Source organism: Arachis hypogaea, chromosome 18 (assembly GCF_003086295.3).
Source record: "Arachis hypogaea cultivar Tifrunner chromosome 18, arahy.Tifrunner.gnm2.J5K5, whole genome shotgun sequence".
Lineage (NCBI taxonomy): Eukaryota > Viridiplantae > Streptophyta > Magnoliopsida > Fabales > Fabaceae > Arachis > Arachis hypogaea.
In genome coordinates this window covers 70,058,503-70,078,850 of record NC_092053.1, presented here as the reverse complement: position 1 = coordinate 70,078,850, position 20,348 = coordinate 70,058,503, and the positions used below count along the sequence as shown (strand labels likewise).

General features: G+C 40.5%; 1 non-coding gene across 1 annotated transcript; it reads left to right on the top strand.

Moving 5' to 3' along the window:
• Window positions 1-18,963: 18,963 nt before the first annotated feature.
• On the top strand, window positions 18,964-19,071 carry LOC112774388 (small nucleolar RNA R71). The gene has a single exon (XR_003188880.1). It is a non-coding gene; the product is annotated as a small nucleolar RNA R71 (small nucleolar RNA).
• Window positions 19,072-20,348: the final 1,277 nt, after the last annotated feature.

The window sequence follows — 20,348 nt, the reverse complement described above, 5'->3', positions numbered from 1 at the left end:
AAGGGAAGCTTAAAGTAAAGGAACAATAAACCTGGGATCGAGAGTTACTCCTAAAGAGAGAAATCCTAAATCCTAATCCTAAAAGAGAGAGAGAATCTCTCTCTAAACTAAATCTAAATCATGAAAAGTAACTAATTGGTGAGCTCTCCTCGAATGGATGCATTCCCTCACTTCATAACCTCTGGTCTATGCCTTCTGGACTTGGATTTGGGCCAAAAAGGGCTTCAGAAATCGCTGGGAGCATTTTCTACAATTTCTGGTGCGTGGCCTCTGTCACGCGTCCGCGTGGGCCACGCGGTCGCGTCATTCGGAGCTTTCTTGTCACGCGGTCGCGTCAGTCATACGGCCGCGTCATATGTGTTTTGCTTAAGGCGCGCGGTCGCGTTAGTCATGCAGCCACGTCGCTGTTGATTCGCGTTTGGCATGCGTCCGCGTCGCCCATGCGATCGCGTGGATGTCAGTTTCTCCAAAAACTCTGTTTTGTGCTTTCCTTCCATTTTTTTGTATGTTTTCTTTCCATCCTTTGAGTCATTCCTGCCTTAGAAGATCTGAAACTACTCAACACACTAATCACGGCATCGAATGATAATAAGGGTAATTAAAATAATTAATTTTAAAGCATAGGAAACATGTTTTTCACATACATCACATAATAAGAAAGGGAAAGTAAAACCATGCAATTAACATGAATAAGTGGTTGAAGGATTGAATAAATCACTCAAACTAAGCACAAAATATATCATAAAATATGGGTTTATCAACCCCCCCCCCCCACACTTAAGCAATAGCATGTCCTCATGCTAAATCCAAGGTAAAAAGTAAGGTTAAAGTGGTGGAATGTCATGCAATGCAATCTAATCTAAATGCAACTACCTAGGTGAATGATGCATCATGCAATTCTAATTTTCATTCACTTGAATATAAAGCTTGCATGTAGTTAAATTAATTCACATTCTCAAGGAGTCATGTATATATATATAGCCAAGCCTTAGATAGTGATAAAGTGCCTTTACAATTGAGATGGGAGAGAAAAATATTTTAAAAAAAACTTGCAAGACAATTAATAATTTAAGCAGAGATATATGTTAATGAGCTATTGAACCCTCACTGGATTTTGTGTTTACTCTCTAATCACTCAGTGTTTATTGGGTTAATCACTCTATTCTTCTTTTTATTCTTTCTTTCTATAACTTTGTTCTTCATCTAACCAATCAACAATTATAGAATATAGACATACAAAAGTTATGAGGTCTTTAATAAGGTTGTAATGGGGCCAAGGTAAAGGTAAGGGTATATGTATAAGACTAAGTGAGCTAATAAGTGAATCCTTAATTAGACTAAGATCTCAGCTAACATACATACTTTTTAAATCAAAGCTTCTTTACCTATTTTCCATATTTTCTCACTTTTGATGTTACATGCTCATATCTCAATATTTATTTTTTTATCCCATGTGCATTGCTTTATTTCATAATTGGGGAATTCTTTTTGTGTCCCCTTTATTCATAACACTTTTTTTTTAATGCACATGGTAATTCAATTATTTTGATTTTACATGAGCATGCTTCCCAAAACTTTTTATTTGAGTTATTTTATTCCTTTTCAACTTTTCTACCTTTTGTTTTTATCATCCATGTTCCCAATAGGTTTTCCCACATTTAAACCATACATACTTCCTATCTTAAGCTAACCAAGGATTCAACTTGGGATTTTTATTGTCTTTCTGCTTAAGGCTAGTAATGTGGCTGATAGAATAAAAGGGGATTTAAAGGCTCAAGGGGCTAACAAGGGTGATGTAAAGGGTAGGCTATTTTGGGATAAGTGAGCAAAAATCAAACAATGGCCTCAATCACTCTTTTGGTATGCATCTATATTCTATAATCGGACATATAGATTAAAACAAAGTAAAGAACATCAGAATATAAAAGAAGGGCGGAACACACAGGAATAAAATTTATGGTTTAAATGTAACCATACAATTAAGCTCAAAACTCACAGGCTATGTGTTCTCTAGCTCAAAAATCATTTATCAATTATGTATGTCATGCAGGTTTAGTTAAAAATTCCTATTATTCTCAATGTAAAACTTAAGGTGGCTTTAAAGTTCTAGTGTATCTCCTTGATGAAATGTTGTTTAATTAACTAACATGTAATGCTATATATACAAGGTGTGGGTTGTTTTGATTCTGTTAAAGTCTCTAGTTTACTTCCTTTTTCTTTTCAATCTATTCCGAGTTATCTTATGCTAAAAAGGGTAAACTATACTAATCAATCCACAATTTCTAGAACTAATAAGTTAGAATTGCAACTAAACTAAGTGGCTAAAATATGAACTAAGAATGCAAAATACAGAAATCGAGTATAAATACATGAAAATAGCAATGTATAAGTACTGCAAAATAGAAATAAAAAGAAAAATACAAAAAATAGCAAAATAAATAAAAAGAGTATGTAGTGGTTCACCAAAAAAAGAATGCCAGAGATGGTGACCTCCCCACACTGAAAATGTAGCATCGTCCCTGATGCTCAGTCATGCAGGGTGTGAAGGGGTGTCATCACTGGAAGGATGGGTAGCTGGGGTCTCTGAGGTGGTGATCTGAGGGTCTGACTGCTGTGGAGGAGGTGCTGACTGAAGAGGGATTTCAGGGTCTACCGCCTGAATCTGAGGTGGAGCCTCCTGCTGGTGGGCTGCCTGCTGGGTGCCTGCCTGCGCTGCCTCCTGCTGTGGATGAGTCACAGCCTCGGACGCATCCGCCTCCTCCTCAGATGCCTCAGATGGTGTGTCAGGCTCGGAGGGGATGTCGCCAGATCGTATCATCAGCTTCAGGTGCTCATAGCGTCGCTTGTTGTGATGCTCTATCTGGTCAAGCCATCGAAACAGGCGGTGCACTAGATGATAGATGGGCTCTGGGGCAGGTGGAGGTGCAGTGGTGGTGGAAGGTGTAGCTATAGAGGAGGAGGGGCCGGCAGATCGGGTGGCAGTGTCACCAGGAGCAGTGAGGAATGGAGGTCTGTAGCCCAAGGCCAGAAAGTTCCTGCTGTGCGGGATAATCTTCTTGCATTCTGCAGCAGGTGGCCTCTCATCAGCATCCTCCCAAGGCCCGTCAACTCGACGGCCTAACTGTGTGATAAAATATGGAAAGGGAAGAGTGCCTCGGACGTGGACCCTGGCCATGTAGAACCGGATAAAGCGTGGCAGGTACAGGTCCTTACCCTCCATCACACAGCATAGGAGGGTGATCATAGCGGCAGGTATATCGGTCTCGTGAGTACTCGGCATAATAAAGTTGCTAAGTATCTGATGCCACAGCCAAGCCTCATCATTCAAGTATGCCCGCTTGATTCCCTTGGGCATGGTGGTGTTCTGATCCATAATCCAAGGAATGGTCGGGTCAAGGGCTATCCGGGCCTTTACTGCATCTCAATCAAACTTCATAAAGCGCATGTCTTCCTCAGCTTTCTGATAACCATCTGGCTAATCATATTTAGGCAGAAGCTTCAGAACATCTTAAATTGCCTCTTTAGTGACCAGAATCTGCTTCCCCCTAAGGTTCACTGCATCTAGGGAAGTCTTGAAGTAATTGCAGCAGAATTTCCTTACCCAAGACGCATTGACCTCAGTCAGGGGTCTCTCCACGAAGAACCAGCCTCTTTGTTTGATCTGGTTAGAGGTGTATTGCTGGAGTTCTTCTGGGATCTTCAAGGTCCTTTCCAGGTATAGGTTCCTAGAGGTTGCAAACACCGGATACTTTAGCTCGCAGTATTGGTTTGCAAATTTTATTGGATCAGTGGCAGGAAGCAGTTGGTCAGCCTTCTCCTGCGGGGTAAAGTTTTTCTCCCGCAAGGAGGCATCATGCATGAGATCTATGATAGACATAGAGGCTTCTCCTCTTTTTTGTTTGCCAGTGGTAGCCTTTCCTTTTCCCTTTCTCTGAGAATCTGACATCCTGAAAAATAGAAAACCAGGATATAATAAAAATAGGAAAACAAATAGGCAAAATAGGCAAAAGAAACACAAAGTGGCAAAGGATAATTAGAATGAGGTAAATGAGTTAAGTAAATGTGCATTAAGGATTGTATAGGAGTTAAAAGTTCGAAAGGACAAATTCACAATCCAAAATGTAATAGAAGGCATGTTAAGTAGGAAAAATTATCAGTATGCCAGGGTTAGAGGGTTAAAAGAAAGTGAAAAACCAGAAAAAGATTTTAAAAGGTTAGTTTGGTTAGAATTAAAAAAAATTTTTAGGAAATTAGAATTAGTGAGTTAATGAAAAATGGGTTAAGGTAAGTGGCATAAGGATAAGTTTCTAAGTAACAAGCATTCATAATTAAAAGCGATAGGTAACTCATAACCAAACAAGGAAAACAGGTTGATGATGATTCAAATAGATATAGAAATAGCAAGAATTGGAATCAAACATAAAAAATGCAATATAGGAACCAGGAAATCAAAGAGAATAAGAATGCATGCCTGGCATTCATGAATGGGTTTGGGTAAGGCAGAGGAAAGTAGATTTCGAAATGCCAAAACCAAAACATGAATGAAAACATTTTACATAAATTTGGGCAGCATTCCGGCTAAAATTGGATTGTCTCAGAAAATAAACAGCAGTCAAATAGTTCATATGAAATAAAATTAAAGCTTGCAATTACATATAAGGAATATAAACATGAAAATTCAATGTAAAGAGCAGCATGAAACAAAAAATCACAGCATGTGAACATGATCACAGCAACAGCAGAATTGCGAAAATAATAAAACAAGAAATATGAACAGCGCAATTAAACAGACCTAAATCCACTAACCACATCCTAGGCTACCTAACAACCTAAAATCCACTACAACATGCATATCTAAATAGCCTAAAGATGAACAAAATCAGAGAAAAAAGAATTAAATACGACTGGATAGAAGGGTGGTGTGCTGCGGAACCTGGAAGGCGAATGAAGGAGAGTGGGGCAGAAAGGTGGCTGGGGGTGGTGGTGACGGCGTCTGGCGCGACGGAGAAGGGCGGCGCGGCGGCGGTGATGCTGTTCGGAGGGCAGGGAGGAAAAGTAGGGGTAATAGGGGTAGGGGGTAGGGTAGGGAAGGGGGTGTGGGTGGATGTTGCTGGGCAGGGTGGCGGTGACGGCGGGTGGTGGTTGCGAAGGGGGCAGTGGCGGAGGGAGGGGAAGAAGAAAAAAGAAGAAGAAAGAAGGGGGAGGAGGAAGGGGGGGTCGGTGGCGGCGGCGTCTGGGGGTGACGGTGATGGTGGCTGGATGGTGGTGGTTGGATTGGAGGGGAAGAGAGGGAGGAGAGGGTTTCAGGTGGGGGGGGAGCGCGACTGATAGGGTTCGCGTGGTTGGGGGTTATAAATTTGAATCCACGCGGCCGCGTGGGGCACGCGGTCGCGTGGCTCGAGCGAAATAGGGGGTGACGCAATCGCGTGGGTGACGCAATCGCATGGAGGGCAAAAAAGATTGAATGACTCGATCGCATGGGGCATGCGATCGCGTCGCTGGGATTTGTGCTAAACACACGAATCCAGCGTCGTTTTAGCGCAACTCTCTGTCTCCTTCTGGGGTGTTGTGCAATCCATGCGACGCGATTGCGTGGTTCACGCGGTCGCGTGGGATTGGTTGTGTGCAAGTGACGCGATCGCATGGGTGACGCGATCGCGTGGGTCATTTGTGCGAAACGCACAATGGCCGCACGATTCCAGCCTAACTTTCTGGGCGTTGGATCTTTACGCCAATCTCCAGATCACGCGGCCGCGTGGATGATGGGGTCGCGTGGGAAGTGTATTTTCGCCATTTGACGTGATCGCATGGATGATGCGGTCGCGTCGCGCACCTATTTTTTTTATGCACAATGCAGAATGCAATGCTTAATGTGAATGCTATGCATTATTCCAGGTTCAATATTATAAAATAAAATAAAACTTGAAGACAAACAAAACGAAATAAAAATTGAAAAATGAACAATCATACCATGGTGGGTTGTCTCCCACCTAGCACTTTTAGTTAAAGTCCTTAAGTTGGACATTGGAGGGGCTTCCTGTTATGGCGGCTTATGTTTAAATTCATCCAAAAATCTCCACCAATGCTTGGAATGCCAATAGCCTCCGGGGTCCCAAACTAGGCATGTAAAGCTCCTGAGTAGCTTCAAACAAATTTTTAGGCTCCCGGAATGACGAATGTCGGAATAGATTCCAGGATCCCAAACTTTGCTTTTAAATCCGCCTCCGTCTTGATCTATACTTTTCCATCCGGGTGGTTTAGAAAGTAGATTCTCACCATGGTGACCAAACATTTTCTGAGATCCATTCAATTGAACATGATACCAATCCGTGCACTTCAAGTTGAAGCGTGGAACCTTATTGAACCTTGTGCACCAGCTCTGAGCACGAGCCATTTCCATCTTACTCTTAAAGCCGCAGAGAGCTCTAAGCTGGCCATCTGTTTCAAGCAAACCGTATTCAAGTAAAAAAGTAAAGTTAAAGGTCAAGGATTGTACCCACTTGGAGCTTGTATTAGGTGGTATTGGCCATGGGGTAGGTGGTTCTAGTGGTTCTGTGAGTTTTACTCCTTTGTGCTCTTCTGTGAAATTCTCTACTTCTTTGCAAGAATCTTCAAATGCATCTGTGTCCTGGTCAAAGTCTTCTATTTCTTCCTCATCACTTGAGTCATAGACTGGAGGTTGAGAGAAATCTACCTCTGCATCATCTTCGTATTCACTTGGGGAAGATTCTTCGATCTCAGAGAATTTACTTGCGGATGCAAGTTCATTACTAAGAGAACTTGACTTGTGACTATCATCATCAAGGGAATTTGTGTCCTGGGTTATTCCGTCTAGTTCCTCATAAACGACTTGCCTTGGGGATTGTGCGTTGTCCTCCTTAGCATCAACTGTAACGTCCTTGACGGAGTTCTCCTCAGCTCTGAATTCCCATGGAGGTTCAGCGTCTCCTAGATCTTCAACCAACTCTTCTTCTTGCGTAATGACAGCTTCGTCTACTTGTTCTAGTATAAATTCATTCTCTGTCTTGTCCACTGGAGTTTCTAGTATCTCCTTCATGCTACGCTCTTCGTTAGATTGTCCACATGGGGCTGTGGTTGGTCCTTGAATGTTCGAACGTCTAGAAGCTAATTGAATTACTGCTTGCTCCAGTTGTCGACTGGTTATTTGAAGTTTATTTACTGTTTCCTTGAGGCGAATCTCTGATTCTCGGGGTGATAGATTTGGACATGAAACATGAGGAAGTGGTGGTGCTTGGGAGTGATTGGATTGGAATCGGGGTAAGTGAGGATCATATGGTGGCGAATGGTGAAGAGAAGCTTGTGAGTGTGGTGGTTCGAGGTTATGTTGAGAGGATGGTCTATAAGCACGGCGGGGTGGGGCTTGTTGGTAGTTACAAGGTTGTCCACCAAATCTAACAGCTGGGTATGCATTGTAGAATGGTCGTTGTCCATGATATCTTGGAGGGTGTTGTTGCCTAAAGGGTTGATTAGATCCTCTTGGCTCCATCCATCCTTGATTGGTCTGACCTTGACGCATATTCCTGCTGTAACTTCTATTTCCTTCAATAAAGTTAGAACCAAACTCAAAGCGAGAAGGGTGAGAGTTCATAGCAGCAAATAAAATTAAAAAGGAAAAACAGAAATAAATAAACAAGTAAAAGAAAAATATTTACAATAACCAATAATAAGACACACGTTAGCAGTTCCCCGGCAACGGTGCCATTTTTGACGTCGGAGGTTTTTGCCAGTAAAGAATTTCATAAAAACAGTCGCGTTGTAGATATAGTCTCTAAACCAACAAAAATCCCCTTCGTACAAACATTTTGGTTGTCACAAGTAACAAACCCCTTAAAAATTGATAACCGAAGTATTTAAACCTCGGGTTGTCTTCTCAAGGAACTGCAGGGAAGTATGTTCTTATTATTGGATGTAAAGGTTGTAAATCGGGGTTGAGAGTGAGGAATAAATATGACAAATAATTTAAATGGCAGTCAAAATAAATAAATACTGTAAAGCAAACTTTTGGCAAGGTATGAGAAATTGGAGGTCCTATCCTAGTTATCCTTATCAATGATGATGAGAATTGAATCTTAATTCTACTTTGTTAACCTTTACTAAGTTAAAGGAAGGTCCAGGGATTAATTGGTTTGATCTTCGGATCCTATTTATTTCCTAAGAAAAGATTGGGATTATTGAAGTTCAATTCAATTAACAAAGATAACAATTATCAATCATGTTGAGTTTGATAACTCCTGAGTTACTAATTTCTTAACCAAAACCAAAAGGAGAAAAGTAAATCTACTGGAATAAAAATGTCTTCAGAGTAAAAGCAATAATAGCATAAATAAAAGAACGCAATATTAAACTGAAATACCTCAAATAGCATTAATTCAAAAGAGTAATCTGTAACATGGAAGAATTCATAAATCAAATTGCAAAGTAAATAATCATCTAAAGTAATGGGATGAACAAAAGTGAAAGGGAAGCTTAAAGTAAAGGAACATTAAACCTGGGATCGAGAGTTACTCCTAAAGAGAGAAATCCTAAATCCTAATCCTAAAAGAGAGAGAGAATCTCTCTCTAAACTAAATCTAAATCATGAAAAGTAACTAATTGGCGAGCTCTCCTCGAATGGATGTATTCCCTCACTTCATAACCTCTGGTCTATGCCTTCTGGACTTGGATTTGGCCCAAAAAAGGCTTCAGAAATCGCTGGGAGCATTTTCTGTAATTTCTGGTGCGTGGCCTCTGTCACGCATCCGCGTGGGTCATGCGGTCGCGTCATTCGGAGCTTTTCTTGTCACGCAATCGCGTCAGTCATGCGGCCGCGTCATATGTGTTTTGCTTAAGGCGCGCGGTCGCGTTAGTCATGCGGCCACGTCGCTGTTGATTCGCGCTTGGCATGCGTCCGCGTCGCCCATGCGATCGCGTGTATGCCAGTTTCTCCAAAAACTCTGTTTTGTGCTTTCCTTCCATTTTTTTGTATGTTTCCTTTCCATCCTTTGAGTCATTCTTGCCTTAGAAGATTTGAAACTACTCAACACACTAATCACGGCATCGAATGATAATAAGGGTAATTAAAATAATTAATTTTAAAGCATAGGAAACATGTTTTTCACATACATCACATAATAAGGAAGGGAAAGTAAAACCATGCAATTAACATGAATAAGTGGGTGAAGGATTGAATAAATCACTCAAACTAAGCACAAAATATATCATAAAATATGGGTTTATCAACCTCCCTACACTTAAACAATAGCATGTCCTCATGCTAAATCCAAGGTAAAAAGTAAGGTTAAAGTGGTGGAATGTCATGCAATGCAATCTAATCTAAATGCAACTACCTAGGTGAATGATGCATCATGCAATTCTAATTTTCATTCACTTGAATATAAAGCTTGCATGTAGTTAAATTAATTCACATTCTCAAGGAGTCATGTATATATATATATATAGCCAAGCCTTAGATAGTGATAAAGTGCCTTTACAATTGAGATGGGAGAGAAAAATATTTTAAAAAAAACTTGCAAGACAATTAATAATTTAAGCAGAGATATATGTTAATGAGCTATTGAACCCTCACTAGATTTTGTGTTTACTCTCTAATCACTCAGTGTTTATTCGGTTAATCACTCTATTCTTCTTTTTATTCTTTCTTTCTATAACTTTGTTCTTCATCTAACCAATCAACAATTATAGAATATAGACATACAAAAGTCATGAGGTCTTTAGTAAGGTTGTAATGGGGCCAAGGTAAAGGTAAGGGTATATGTATAAGACTAAGTGAGCTAATAAGTGAATCCTTAATTAGACTAAGATCTCAGCTAACATACATACTTTTTAAATCAAAGCTTCTTTACCTATTTTCCATATTTTCTCACTTTTGATGTTACATGCTCATATCTCAATATTTATTTTTTTATCCCATGTGCATTGCTTTATTTCATAATTGGAGAATTCTTTTTGTGTCCCTTTTATTCATAACACTTTTTTTTAATGCACATGGTAATTCAATTATTTTGATTTTACATGAGCCTGCTTCCCAAAACTTTTTATTTGAGTAATTTTATTCCTTTTCAACTTTTCTACCTTTTGTTTTTATCATCCATGTTCCCAATAGGTTTTCCCACATTTAAACCATACATACTTCCTATCTTAAGCTAACCAAGGATTCAACTTGGGATTTTTATTTTGTCTTTCTGCTTAAGGCTAGTGACGTGGCTGATAGAATAAAAGGGGATTTAAAGGCTCAAGGGGCTAACAAGGGTGATGTAAAGGGTAGGCTATTTTGGGATAAGTGAGCAAAAATCAAACAATGACCTCAATCACTCTTTTGGTATGCATCTATATTCTATAATCGGACATATAGATTAAAACAAAGTAAAGAACATCAAGATATAAAAGAAGGGTGGAACACACAGGAATAAAATTTATGGTTTGAATGTAACCATACAATTAAGCTCAAAACTCACAAGCTATGTATTCTCTAGCTCAAAAATCATTTATCAATTATGTATGTCATGCAGGTTTAGTTAAAAATTTCCATTATTCTCAATGTAAAACTTAAGGTGGCTTTAAAGTTCTAGTGTTTCTCCTTGACGAAATGTTGTATAATTAACTAACATGTAATACTATATATACAAGGTGTGGGTTATTTTGATTCTGTTAAAGTCTCTAGTTTACTTCCTTTTTCTTTTCAATCTATTCCGAGTTATCTTATGCTAAAAAGGGTAAACTATACTAATCAATCCACAATTTCTATAACTAATAAGTTAGAATTGCAACTAAACTAAGTGGCTAAAATATGAACTAAGAATGCAAAATGCAGAAATAGAGTATAAATACATGAAAATAGCAATGTATAAGTACTGCAAAATAGAAATAAAAAGAAAAATATAGAAAAATAGCAAAATAAATAAAAAGAGTATGTAGTGGTTCACCAAAAAAAGAACGCCAGAGATGGCGACCTCCCCACACTTAAAATGTAGCATCGTCCCTGATGCTCAGTCATGCAGGGTGTGAAGGGGTGTCATCACTGGAAGGATGGGTATCTGGGGTCTCTGAGGTGGTGATCTGAGGGTCTGACTGCTGTGGAGGAGGTGCTGACTGAAGAGGGATCTCAGGGTCTACAGCCTGAATCTGAGGCAGAGCCTCCTGCTGGTGGGCTGCCTGCTGGGTGCCTGCCTGCGTTACCTCCTGCTGTGGATGAGTCGCAGCCTCGAGCGCATCCGCCTCCTCCTCAGATGCCTCGGATGGTGTGTCAGGCTCGGAGGGGATGTCGCCAGATCGTATCATCAGCTTCAGGTGCTCATAGCGTTGCTTGTTGTGACGCTCCATCTGGTCAAGCCGTCGAAACAGGCGGTGCACTAGATGATAGATGGGCTCTGGGGCAGGTGGAGGTGCAGTGGTGGTGGAAGGTGTAGCTATAGAGGAGGAGGGGCCGGCAGATGGGGTGGCAGTGTCACCAGGAGCAGTGAGGACTAGAGGTCTGTAGCCCAAGGCCAGAAAGTTCCTACTGTGCGGGATAATCTTCTTGCATTCTGTAGCAGGTGGCCTCTCATCAGCATCCTCCCAAGGCCCGTCAGCTCGACGGCCTCGCTGTGTGATCAAATATAGAAAGGGAAGAGTGCCTCGGACGTGGACCCTGGCCATGTAAAACCGGATAAAGCGTGGCAGGTACAGGTCCTTACCCTCCATCACACACCATAGGAGGGTGATTATAGCGGCAGGTATATCGGTCTCGTGAGTACTCGGCATGCTAAGTATCTGATGCCACAGCCGAGCCTCATCATTCAAGTATGCCCGCTTGATTCCCTTGGGCATGGTGGTGTTCTGACCCATAATCCAAGGAACGGTCGGGTCAAAGGCTATCCGGGCCTTTACTGCATCCCAATCAAACTTCATAAAGCGCATGTCTTCCTCAGCTTTCTGATAACCATCTGGCTGATCAGATTTAGGCAGAAGCTTCAGAACATCTTCAATTGCCTCTTTAGTGACCAGAATCTGCTTCCCCCTAAGGTTCACTACATCTAGGGAAGTCTTGAAGTAATTGCAGTAGAATTCCCTTACCCAAGATGCCTTGACCTCAGTCAGGGGTCTCTCCAGGAAGAACCAGCCTCTTTGTTTGATCTGGTTAGAGGTGTATTGCTGGAGTTCTTCTGGGATCTTTAAAGTCCTTTACAGGTATAGGTTCCTAGAGGTTGCAAACACCGGATACATTAGCTCACAGTATCAGTTTGCAAATTTTATTGGATCAGTGGCAGGAAGCAGTTGGTCAGCCTTCTCCTGCGGGGTAAAGTTTTTCTCCCACAAGGAGGCATCATGCATGAGATCTATGATAGACATAGAGGCTTCTCCTCTTTTTTGTTTGCCAGTGGTAGCCTTTTCTTTTCCCTTTCTCTAAGAATCTGACATCCTGAAAAACAGAAAACCAGGATATAATAAAAATAGGAAAACAAATAGGCAAATAGGCAAAAGAAACATAAAGTGGCAAAGGATAATTAGAATGAGGTAAATGAGTTAAGTAAATGTGCATTAAGGATTGTATAGGAGTTAAAAGTTCGAAAGGACAAATTCACAATCCAAAATGTAATAGAAGGCATGTTAAGTAGGAAAAATTATCAGTATGCCATGGTTAGAGGGTTAAAAGAAAGTGAAAAACTAGAAAAAGATTTTAAAAGGTTAGTTTGGTTAGAATTAAAAAAAAATTTCAGGAAATTAGAATTAGTGAGTTAATGAAAAATGGGTTAAGGTAAGTGGCATAAGGATAATTTTCTAAGTAACAAGCATTCATAATTAAAAGCGATAGGTAACTCATAACCAAACAAGGAAAACAGGTTGATGATGATTCAAATAGATATAGAAATAGCAAGAATTGGAATCAAACATCAAAAATGCAATATAGGAACCAGAAAATCAAAGAGAATAAGAATGCATGCTTGGCATTCATGAATGGGTTTGGGTAAGGCAGAGGAAAGTAGATTTTAAAATGCCAAAACCAAAACATGAATGAAAACATTTTACAGAAATTTGGGCAGCATTCCGGCTAAAATTGAATTGTCCCGGAAAATAAACAGCAGTCAAATAGTTCATATGAAATAAAATTAAAGCTTGCAATTACATATAAGGAATATAAACATGAAAATTCAATGTAAAGAGCAGCATGAAACAAAAAATCACAGCATATGAACATGATCACAGCAACAGCAAAATTGCGAAAATAATAAAACAAGAAACATGAACAGCGCAATTAAATAGAACTAAATCCACTAACCACATCCTAGGCTACCTAACAACCTAAAATCCACTACAACATGCATATCTAACTAGCCTAAAGATGAACAAAATTAGAGAAATAAGAATTAAATATGACTGGATAGAAGGGTAGTGTGCTGCGGAACCTGGAAGGCGAATGAAGTAGAGTGGGGTAGAAAGGTGGCTGGGGGTGGTGGTGACGGCGTCTGGCGCGGCGGAGAAGGGCGGCGCGGTGGCGGTGATGCTGTTCGGAGGGCAGGGAGGAAAGGTAGGGGTAATGGGGGTAGGGTAGGGAAAGGGGGTGTGGGTGGATGTTGCTGGGGAAGGTGGCGGTGACGGCGGGTGGTGGTTGCGAAGGGGGCAGTGGCGGAAGGGGGGAAAGGGGGAAAGAAGAAGAAAGAAGGGGGAGGAGGAAGGGGGGTCGATGGCGGCGGCGTCTGGGAGGTCGGCGGCGTCTGGGGGTGGCGGTGATGGTGGCTGGATGGTGGTGGTTAGATTGGAGGGGAAGAGAGGGAGGAGAGGGTTTCAGGTGGGGGGAGGCACGACTGATAGGGTTCGCGTGGTTGGGGGGATATAAATTTGAATCCACGCGGCTGCGTGGGGCACGCGGTCGCGTGGCTGGAGCGAAATGGGGGGTGATGCAATCGCGTGGGTGACGCGATCGCATGGAGGGCAAAAAAGATTGAATGACGCGATCTGATGGGGCATGCGATTGCGTTGCTGGGATTTGTGCTAAACGCATGAATCCAGCATCGTTTTAGTGCAACTCTCTGTCTCCTTCTGGGGTGTTGTGCAATCCATGCGACGTGATCGCGTGGTTCACGCGGTCGCGTCGGATTGGTTGTGTGCAAGTGACGCGATCGCGTGGGTGACGCGATCGCGTGGGTCATTTGTTCGAAACGCACAATGGCTGCACGATTCCAGCCTAACTTTCTGGACGTTAGATCTTTACGCTGATCTCCAGGTCACGCGGCTGCGTGGATGATGCAGTCGCGTGGGAAGTGTATTTTCGCCATTTGACGCGATCGCATGGATGATGCGGTCGCGTCGCGCACCCATTTTTTTTTAATGCACAATGCAGAATGCAATGCTTAATGTGAATGCTATGTATTATTCCAGGTTCAATATTATAAAATAAAATAAAACTGGAAGACAAACAAAAGGAAATAAAAATTGAAAAATGAACGATCATACCATGGTGGGTTGTCTCCCACCTATCACTTTTAGTTAAAGTCCTTAAGTTGGACATTGGAGGGGCTTCCTGTTATGGCGGCTTATGTTTAAATTCATCCAAAAATCTCCACCAATGCTTGAAATGCCAATAGCCTCCGGGGTCCCAAACTATGCATGTAAAGCTCCTGAGCAGCTTCAAACAAATTTTTAGGCTCCCAGAATGACGAATGTCGGAATAGATTCCAGGATCCCAAACTTTGCTTTTAAATCCGCCTCTGTCTTGATCTATACTTTTCCATCCGGGCGGTTTAGAAAGTAGATTCTCACCATGGTGACCAAACATTTTCCGAGATCCATTCAATTGAACATGATACCAATCCGTGCACTTCAAGTTTAAGCGTGGAACCTTATTGAACCTTGTGCACCAGCTCTGAGCACGAGCCATTTCCCTCTTACTCTTAAAGCCGCAGAGAGCTCTAAGCTGGCCATCTGTTTCAAGCAAACTGTATTCAAGTGAAAAAGTAAAGTTAAAGGTCAAGGATTGTACCCACTTGAAGCTTGTATTGGGTGGTAATGGCCTTGGGATAGGTGGTTCTAGTGGTTCTGTGAGTTCTACTCCCTTGTGCTCTTCTGTGAAATTCTCTACTTCTTTGCAAGAATCTTCAAATGCATCTGTGTCCTGGTCAAAGTCTTCTATGTCTTCCTCATCACTTGAGTCATAGACTGGAGGTTGAGAGAAATCTACCTCTGCATCATCTTCGTATTCACTTGGGGAAGATTCTTCGATCTCAGAGAATTCACTTGCGGATGCAAGTTCATTACTAAGAGAACTTGACTTGTGACTATCATCATCAAGGGAATTTGTGTCCTGGGTTATTCCGTCTGGTTCCTCATAAACGACTTGCCTTGGGGATTGTGCATTGTCCTCCTTAGCATCAACTGTAACGTCCTTGACGGAGTTCTCCTCAGCTCTGAATTCCCATGGAGGTTCAGCGTCTCCTAGATCTTCAACCAACTCTTCTTCTTGTGTAATGACAGCTTCTTCTACTTGTTCTAGTACAAATTCATTCTCTATCTTGTCCACTGGAGTTTCTAGTATCTCTTTCATGCTACGCTCTTCGTTAGATTATCCACATGGGGCTGTGGTTGTTCCTTGAATGTTTGAACGTCTAGAAGCTACTTGAATTACTGCTTGCTCCAGTTGTCGAATGGTTGTTTGAAGTTTATTTACTGTTTCCTTGAGGCGAACCTCTAATTCTCGGGGTGATGGATTTGGACATGAAATATGGGGAAGTGGTGGTGCTTGGGAGTGATTGGATTGGAATCGGGGTAAGTGAGGATCATATAGTGGCGAATGGTGAAGAGAAGATTGTGAGTGTGGTGGTTCGAGGTTATGTTGAGAGGATGGTCTATAGGCAAGGGGTGGGGCTTGTTGGTAGTTACAAGGTTTCCCACCATATCTATCAGCTGGGTATGCATCGTAGAATGGTCGTTGTCCATGATATCTTGGAGGGTGTTGTTGCCTAAAGGGTTGATTAGATCCTCTTGGCTCCATCCATCCTTGATTGGTCTGACCTTGACGCATATTCCTGCTGTAACTTCTATTTCCTTCAATAAAGCTAGAACCAAACTCAAAGCGAGAAGGGTGAGAGTTCATAGCAGCAAATAAAATTAAAAAGGAAAAACAGAAATAAATAAACAAGTAAAAGAAAAATATTTACAATAACCAATAATAAGGCACACGTTAGCAGTTCCCCGGCAACGGCGCCATTTTTGACGTCGGAGGTTTTTGCTAGTAAAGAATTTCATAAAAACAGTCGCGTTGTAGATATAGTCTCTAAACCAACAAAAATCCCCTTCGTACAAACGTTTTGGTTGTCACAAGTAACAAACCCCTTAAAAATTGATAACCGAAGTATTTAAACCTCGGGTCGTCTTCTCAAGGAACTGCAGGGAAGTATGTTCTTATTATTGGATGTAAAGGTTGTAAATCGGGGTTGAGAGTGATGAATAAATATGACAAATAATTTAAATGGCAGTCAAAATAAATAAATACTGTAAAGCAAACTTTTGGCAAGGTATGAGAAATTGGAGGTCCTATCGTAGTTATCCTTATCAATGATGATGAGAATTGAATCTTAATTCCACTTTGTTAACCTTTACTAAGATAAAGGAAGGTCAAGGGATTAATTGGTTTGATCTTCGGATCCTATTTATTTCCTAAGAAAAGATTGGGATTATTGAAGTTCAATTCAATTAACAAAGATAACAATTATCAATCATGTTGAGTTTGATAACTCCTGAGTTACTAATTTCTTAACCAAAACCAAAAGGAGAAAAGTAAATCTACTGGAATAAAATGTCTTCAGAGTAAAAGCAATAATAGGATAAATAAAAGAAAGCAATATTAAACTGAAATACCTCAAATAGTATTAATTCAAAAGAGTAATCTATAACATGGAAGAATTCATAAATCAAATTGCAAAGTAAATAATCATCTAAAGTAATGGGATGAACAAAAGTGAAAGGGAAGCTTAAAGTAAAGGAACATTAAACCTGGGATCGAGAGTTACTCCTAAAGAGAGAAATCCTAAATCCTAATCCTAAAAGAGAGAGATAATCTCTCTCTAAACTAAATCTAAATCATGAAAAGTAACTAATTGGCGAGCTCTCCTCGAATGGATGCATTCCCTCACTTCATAACCTCTGGTCTATGCCTTTTGGACTTGGATTTGGGCCAAAAAGGGCTTCAGAAATTGCTGGGAGCGTTTTCTGCAATTTCTGGTGCGTGGCCTCTGTCACGCGTCCGCGTGGGTCATGCAGTCGCGTCATTTGGAGCTTTTCTTGTCACGCGGTCGCGTCAGTCATGCGGCCGCGTCATATGTGTTTTGCTTAAGGCGCGCGGTTGCGTTAGTCATGCGGCCATGTCGCTGTTGATTTGCGCTTGGCATGCGTCCGCGTCGCCCATGCGATCGCGTGGATGCCAGTTTCTCCAAAAACTCCGTTTTGTGCTTTCCTTCCATTTTTTTGTATGTTTCCTTTCCATCCTTTGAGTCATTCCTGCCTTAGAAGATCTGAAACTACTCAACACACTAATCACGGCATCGAATGATAATAAGGGTAATTAAAATAATTAATTTTAAAGCATAGGAAACATGTTTTTCACATACATCACATAATAAGAATGGGAAAGTAAAACCATGCAATTAACATGAATAAGTGGGTGAAGGATTGAATAAATCACTCAAACTAAGCACAAAATATATAATAAAATATGGGTTTATCACTTGCACCTCAAAGATTCCTAGTTTCTCCATTAAAGAGAGGGGCATGAGGTTTATCCCTGACCCAAGGTCACATAGAGCCTTCTCAAAGGTCATGGTGCCTATGGTACAAGGTATTAAGAACTTTCTAGGATCCTGTTTCTTCTGAGGCAATCTCAGTTGATCCAGATCACTCAGTTCATTGGTGAGCAAGGGAGGTTCATCTTCCCAAGTCTCATTACCAAATAATTTGGCATTCAGCTTCATGATTGCACCAAGGTACTTGGCAACTTGCTCTTCAGTAACATCTTCATTCTCTTTAGAAGAAGAATATTCATCAGAGCTCATGAATGGCATAAGGAGGTTTAATGGAATCTCTATGGTCTCCAGATGAGCCTCAGAGTCCTTTGGTTCTTCAGAGGGAAACTCCTTATTGATCTCTGGACGTCCCAGGAGGTCTTCCTCACTGGGGTTCACGTCCTCTCCCTCCCTTGTAGGTTCGGCCATGATGATCAATTCAATGGCCTTGCACTCTCCTTTTGGGTTTTCTTCTGTATTGCTTAGGAGAGTACTAGGAAGGGGTTTCAGTGATCCTTTTACTCAGCTGGCCTACTTGTGCTTCCAAATTTCTAATGGAGGACCTTGTTTCATTCATGAAACTTAGAGTGGCCTTAAATAGATCAGAGACTATGTTTGCCAAGCTAGATGGGGTCTGCTCATAACTCTCTGTCTTTTGCTGAGTGGATGATGGAAAAGGCTTGCTATTGCTAAACCTGTTTCTTCCACCATTATTAAAGCCTTGTTGAGGCTTTTGTTGATCCTTCCATGAGAGATTTGGGTGATTTCTCCATGAGGGATTATAGGTGTTTCCATAGGGTTCACCCATGTAATTCACCTCTGCTATTGCAGGGTTCTCAGGATCATAAGCTTCTTCCTCAGAAGATGCCTCTTGAGTACTGTTGGATGCAGTTTGCATTCCATTCAGACTCTGAGAAATCATATTGACTTGCTGAGTCAATATTTTGTTCTGAGCCAATATGGCATTCAGAGTATCAATTTCAAGAACTCTCTTCTTCTGAGGCGTCCCATTACTTACATGATTCCTCTCAGAAGTGTACATGAACTGGTTATTAGCAACCATGTCAATGAGTTCTTGAGCTTCTGCAGGCATTTTCTTTAGGTAAATGGATCCACCTGCAGAATGGTCCAATGACATCTTTGATAGTTCAGATAGACCATCATAGAATATATCCAGAATGGTCCATTCTGAAAGCATGTCAAAAGGACACTTTTTGGTCAGTTGCTTATATCTCTCCCAAACTTCATAGAGGGATTCACCTTCTTTCTGTCTGAAGGTTTGAACATCCACTCTAAGCTTACTAAGCTTTTGAGGAGGAAAGAACTTGGCTAAGAAAGCCGTGACCAGCTTATCCCAAGAGTTCAGGCTATCTTTAGGTTGAGAGTCCAACCATACTCTAGCTCTATCTCTTACAGCAAACAGGAAAAGCATAAGCCTGTAGACCTCGGGATCAACCCCATTCGTCTTAACAGTATCACAAATCTGCAAGAATTCAGTCAAGAACTGAAAAGGATCTTTAGATGGAAGTCCATGAAACTTGCAGTTCTGTTGCATCAGAGAAACTAATTGAGGTTTAAGCTCAAAATTGTTTACTCCAATGGCAAGGATTGAGATGCTTCTTCCATGTAAATTGGAATTAGGTGCAGTGAAGTCACCAAGCATCCTCCTTGCATTGTTATTATTTTCGGCCATATCTTCTTCTTTTTCGAAAATTTCTGTTAGATTTTCTCCGGAGAGTTCTGCTTTAGCTTCCCTTAGCTTTCTCTTCAGAGTCCTTTTAGGTTCAGGATCAGCTTCAACAAGAATGTTCTTATCAGTGTTCCTGCTCATATGAAAAAGAAGAAGAAAGCAGAAAAGAAAATATGAAATCCTCTATGTCACAGTATAGAGATTCCTTTATGTGAGTAGAAGAAAGTAAGAATAGAAGAAGGAAAATATGAGAATCCAAACACAGGGGTGAGGATAGAAGTGTTAATGGATGAATAAATAAATAGAAAGAGATTAGAGATGAGAAAAGAATTCGAAAATTTAACAAAATAAAATAAAAATATTTTAAATTTAAATTTAAAATTCGAAAATTAAAATTGAAATTAAATTAAATTAAAATTAAAACAATTAGTTAATTAAAACGAAATTTTGAAAAAGAGGGAAGGGATTTTCGAAAATTAAAGGTAGAGAGTTAGTTGGGCAGTTTTGAAAAAGATATGATTGATTAAAAGAGATTTGAAATTTGTTTTTGAAAAAGATATGATTGAAACAAAAAAATAAGATTGATTGAAAAAGATTTGAAAATTAATTTTAAAAAGATAAGAGGTTAGGGGAGAAGTTAGAAAGAATTTTGAAATTGATTTTGAAAAAGATATGATTGAATTTGAAAAAGATATGATAAGGAATTGAAAAGATTTAATTTTGAAAACTAAAGTTGATTACTTGACTAACAAGAAACAAAAAAAATATGATTCTAGAGTTTAAAGATTGAACCTTTCTTACTAGGCAAGTAACAAACTTAATATATTTTTTTTTGAATCAATCACATTAATTGTTAGTAAAGATTTGAAATTATGAAACAAAATAAG